We start from the raw sequence: 6,000 nt of genomic DNA on the forward strand, positions 1-6,000 counted from the left end.
GCAAAAATGTCAACAATTCTGTGTTTTTCTGTCAATATGGGGTGCTGTGTGTAAGGAAAAAAAATGAACAAATGATTTTAGCAAATGGCTGCAATATAACAAAGAGTGAAAAATTTAACGGGGTCTGAATACTTTCCGTACCCACTGTACCTGAGGGTATTCCGGAGAAAGTGGAATGAGCCCAGGAAAGAGGGACCTTACAAAGTGGTGAGAGCTACTCCAACAGAATCAGAATCAGAATTAGCTTTATTCACCACTGGAGCTCCTCAGGGGCTGCGTTCTCTCCCCACTGCTATTCTCCCTCTACACAAATGACTGCACCTCTAAAGACCCCTCTGTCAAACTCCTGAAGTCATCGGCCTCATCCAGGACGGCGATGAGTCTGCTTACAGACAAGAGGTTGAGCAGCTGGCTGTCTGGTGCAGTCACAACAACCTGGAGCTAAACACGCTCAAAACTGTGAAGATGATAGTGGACTTCAGGAGAAACCCCCCTCCTCTCCCCCCACTCACCATCATGAACAGCACTGTGGCTGCAGTGGAGTCATTCAGGTTCCTGGGCACAACCATCTCTCAGGACCTGAAGTGGGACAATCACATTGACTCCATCGTGAAAAAGGCCCAGCAGAGGTTGTACTTCCTTCGTCAGCTGAAAAAGTTCAACCTGCCACAGGAGCTGCTGAAACAGTTTTATTCAGCTGTTATTGAGTCGGTTCTGTGCTCCTCTATAACTGTCTGGTTTGGGTCAGCCAGCAAATCAGATTTAAGAAGACTTAAACGGACTGTTAGAACAGCAGAAAAGATCATTGGTGTGCACCTGCCCAGCCTTCAGGACTTGTACAACTCCAGAGTGAAGAAACGGGCAGGTAACATCATCAAAGACCCCTCTCACCCCGGACACAACCTGTTTGCACTTCTCCCTTCAGCCAGACGCTACAGATCTCTGTGCACTAGAACATCTAGGCATAAAAACAGTTTTTCCCCCATGCCATCTCCAGCTTAAATAGCTAACACATGGATCATTACCTGTGTTCTGTAATTCATTCTGTAATTCATTCTCCATCTTTAATTATTGCCTCTTTCTCAAGTATTATGTAAATACATATACATATCTGTTTATTTATACAGCTGTATATAAAGTAAATAATGCACAAATCTGTACATAAATCTACTGTTCCAGATTCATACACATTATTATTATTATTATTATTATTTATTGTTAAGTCTTACTATTTAAATGTTTTTTTCTGTTCTCATGTCAGATGTGTATGTATGTATGTATGTACCAGGAGCACCTTAAAAAAAAAAACACAACAAATTCCTCGTGTGTTTGCGCACACCTGCTGATGGTGCGGGTGTTGGATGTGAGTTTTCCCAGCCTCACTAGCTGCTGCCTGTCTGTCAGGAAGCTGGTAATCCACTGACAGATGGAGGTGGGTACAGAGATCTGTGTCAGTTTGTTCTGAAGGGTGTCCGGGATGATGGTGTTGAAAGCGGAGCTGAAGTCCACAAACAAGATCCTTGCATAAGTCCCTGGTTTGTCCAGATGTTGCAGGATGTAGTGCAGTCCCATATTAAGTGCATCATCCACAGATCTGTTTGCTCGGTAAGCAAACTGTAGGGGGTCCAGCAAGGGTCCAGTAATGTCCTTCAGGTGGGCCAACACCAGTCTCTCAAATGACTTCATGACCACAGATGTTAAAGCAAAAGGTCTGTAGTTATTAAGTCCTGTGATTTTTGGTTTCTTGGGTACAGGGATGATGGTGGAACATTTGAAGCAGGAGGGGACTTCACACAGCTGCCGCTGTGATCTGTGATCTGTTGAAGATCAATGTGAAGATGGAAGATAGCTGGACAGCACAGGCTTTGAGGCAGGCTGGAGAGACACCGTCTGGGCCTTTGGCTTTCCTTATCTTCTGCTTTCTGAAGACTTTGCATACATCATCTTCACAGATCTTGAGTACAGGCTGAGAAACAGTAGGGGGGAGGGAGGGTGAGGGTGTGGATGGCTGTGCTGTGAGACGGTCGGAGCGGTTGTGGGGTGTCAGACCAGTCTTTTCAAACCTGCAGTAGAACTCGTTCAGGTCTTCAGCCAGTTTTTGATTGGCTTCAGTGCTGGGGGATGGGGTCTTGTAGCGGGTGATGGCTTTCAGGCCTTTCCACACTGATGTAGAATCATTGCTTGAAAGCTGTTTTTTTAGCTTTCCAGAGTAGTTTAATTTTGCCACTCTTATCTCCCTATTCAGTGTGTATTTGGCCTGTTTGTACAAGGTTTTGTCCCCACTCCTGTAGGCGTCCTCTTTGGCCTGGCGAAGCTGTTTGAGTTTTGCACTGAACCAAGGTTTGTCATTGTTAAATGTTAAATAAGTCCTGGTGGGTACACACATGTCCTCACAGAAACTGATGTAGGATGTCACAGTTTCAGTAAGCTCGTCCAGATCAGTAGTTGCAGCCTCAAAAACACTCCAATCAGTAAGTTCGAAGCAGGCCTGTAAATCCTGCTCTGCTTCAGCAATCCATCTCTTTACAGTTTTTACTACAGGCTTAGCAGTTCAACTACAGGCTTTACAACAGCAGTCCAAGTGGAGGGAAGTACAACTTGGTATCATCTAAACCACTGTACTAGAGTCCCCAAAGTACAGACGGAAAGAGAAGAAAATAGACAAGCAGATAATTCAGGAGAAAGAGACGAGGAAAGACCTGTGACACAAGATGAAGGACAAACTGATGAAAGCTCAAAAACAGATGTACAAGGAGCTCACATTCTCCTGTCAGACAAACAACTGGGACGCCAAAACTGGGATGCCATGTCATCTGGACTAAAGAGGACAAGGCAACCCAAGTTGTTATCAGCGCTCAGTTCAGAAGCCTGCATCTCTGATGGTATGGGGTTGCATGAGTGCGTGTGGCATGGGCAGCTTACACATCTGGAAAGGCACCATCAATGCTGAAAGGTATATCCAAGTTCTAGAACAACATATGCTCCCATCCAAACGTTGTCTCTTTCAGGGAAGACCTTGTATTTTCCAACATGACAATGCCAGACCACATACTGCATCAATTACAACATCATGGCTGCGTAGAAGAAGGATCCGGGTACTGAAATGGCCAGCCTGCAGTACAGATCTTTCACCCATAGAAAACATTTGGCGCATCATAAAGAGGAAGATGTGACAAAGAAGACCTAAGACAGTTGAGCAACTAGAAGCCTGTATTAGACAAGAATGGGACAACATTCCTATTCCTAAACTTGAGCAACTTGTCTCCTCAGTCCCCAGACGTTTGCAGACTGTTATAAAAAGAAGAGGGGATGCCACACAGTGGTAAACATGGCCTTGTCCCAACTTTTTTGAGATGTGTTGATGCCATGAAATTTAAAATCAACTTATTTTTCCCTTAAAATGATACATTTTTTCAGTTTAAACATTTGATATGTCATCTATGTTGTATTCTGAATAAAATATTGAAATTTGAAACTTCCACATCATTGCATTCTGTTTTTATTCACAATTTGTACAGTGTCCCAACTTTTTTGGAATCAGGTTTGTATATTACAACCAGCAAAGATTTATTAATTACACTGATGAAGCCTTATCACTATTAGTAGAGCAATTGGATGCAACAAGCAGAATGACATGGCAAAACAGAATAGCTTTGGATTATTTGTTAGCTGAAAAAGGGGGAGTGTGTGTTATGTTTGGCGATCAATGCTGTATTTTTATACCAAATAATACTGCTCCAGAAGGAGCATTCACTGAAGTAATGACCAAACTGAAAAACCTAAGGATTGAACTTAAAACTAACGCTGGGACAGATAATAAAATATGGGATTGGTTTGATCTAAGGTTAGGAGCATGGGGAGCATGGTTAGCTAAACTAGGAATGTTTTTAGGACTTGGAGTATTGATAGGAGGATTACTGTTTTGCTGTGTGCTTCCTATACTGAGGTCACTAGTTATCAAAGCCACAGCTAGGCAAATGGAAATGCTAAGATGTCAAGATGATGAAAAATTGAATTTGAAAAGTAACCAAAATGTACACTACCCGGACTGGCCTTATGCACTCAACTGGAAGTCACAAACATTGACAAGTGATGGAGACTCTAGTTCCTCAACTGAGGACAAAGAAGTGTAAAGATTAACCATACCCTGGGTGTAAGTGCTAGCCTAACCTCTGCCCAAGGGTGGCCCTCTACGATGCACAAAGTGTCTGGGCTGAAGATCAACTATGCTATTTTTGTGATGTTACATTATTATGTTTTGATGTTTACTTCTATTGTTTTCTACATAACTGTGACAACCACAGGCAAGCGCTGAACCAATTGCACGCTCATGCTTATAACATAACATTGTATTATCTTAAATAAGGGGTTACGGAGACAGGATCTTTTACTCCTTCCTAGTCAAGTGTGGGGGGAGAGGTTTGGTCCTGTGGCTCCGCCAGAATGCTGTTGCATAATCTAGTCATTGGTGATAAGACTGTGTGACTTAATTTAGTCACTAGGTAGTGATAATTGATGAGACTGAATTATGAAACTGCACTCTGGGTAAAGACAAGTAAAGGTGAGACTTAGTAAGTCTCAAAGGGGGGAATGACGAAGAGTTTTATTAATCAAAATATAAATGAATCAAGTATAACTAATGTGAATATAGCCATTTATGGATCAAGGTACTATTATAAAATTGTATCTGCCTGTGTGTGTAGAGGCCTGCAGAAGAATGGAATGTGCAAACGTATGGTTTAAGGTAAAGCGGCACATCCTGTTTTGACATGAGAGGGTCTCTTCCCTTTAGTTAAATTGGGGTCTATTGTCTTCTCCAGGAAACATATGGAGAAGCACATCCAAAAGAGGTAAACAGTAATGATATAGGAAATGTATTGAACACGCCTTAGGAGAAAAAACTGTATATAAGAGGATGCAAACCCAGATTCGGGGGATTCACTGCAGGGTCTCTCAGGCTTCATTACTACCGATAATAAAGTCTATACTCTGACATCAAAACCCCACGACTTTGAGAGTGATTCTTCATAACAGCGGCAGAAGCCACCACAGTACCAATTACCCAATCTTAAATCTTTAAAACAGTATTTTAAAACTGTTTCCAAATATTAAACAAGCACAGTATGTTATACTGTATTAATATGGAACATGAACATTTGCCAAACACTATAGGCATAGTTTAATGAACATCTGCAAAAGATTTTTATCTAACATTTCTGAAAGAGAGCCTGAAGAAACATGAATTTACTGTACCTGTTTACATGGCAAGCTGATTTGTAACATCCAGAATCTTGCCCTTCGACTCTTTCTTACCCAAACCTAGCAAAACTTGCTGAATGAAAAGAAAGGTGTTGCCCATGCACTTTGGGTAGTCTAGGTGCAGTGCATAAGTTAAACCAAAAAGAAGACACATGGCCTGAGGTATGTTGTCTAAATTGTCCATTACAACATTCCCCTCCAAGATGATTCCCACCGAGGATGGGTGGAGGCAGAAGGACAGGGGTTGCAGAGCCACATCTTCATTTTCTCGATTGAGGATTCCAACTGGCACATGTTGGTACGTGTCTCCATCATCAGAAGCCTGGACAAGAATATGGAGATTATTAAAATAAATTTTAGCAGTGTATAGTTTTTTTCTAGATATTAATTTAATTGAACATGTTTTAGTGTAGTTGTGTGCAAGCATAATTATTTGTGAATTATGTACACAAATGTATCCAGGAGTTCAGTATTTAAATATTCAATTTATATGTTTGATTTTTTTATACAAGTCATTGACATGAACTATTAAAATAAAAATATGTAAAGTTATGAGATTATCCAGGATTGTATTTTAGAGATTTAGAGGTGTCATGACATGAATTCAAATGTCTCGGCTTAATGATTTCAAATTAAAACCTCCTCCTCACTCCTTATTTATCACGTACCTAAAATATGCATTGTTTTTGGTGATTTCTTTATTATTTTTACTAACATAAACACACATTAAGAAAAATATTA

Source organism: Onychostoma macrolepis, chromosome 01 (genome assembly GCF_012432095.1).
Source record: "Onychostoma macrolepis isolate SWU-2019 chromosome 01, ASM1243209v1, whole genome shotgun sequence".
In the NCBI taxonomy this organism is placed as follows: Eukaryota; Metazoa; Chordata; class Actinopteri; order Cypriniformes; family Cyprinidae; genus Onychostoma; species Onychostoma macrolepis.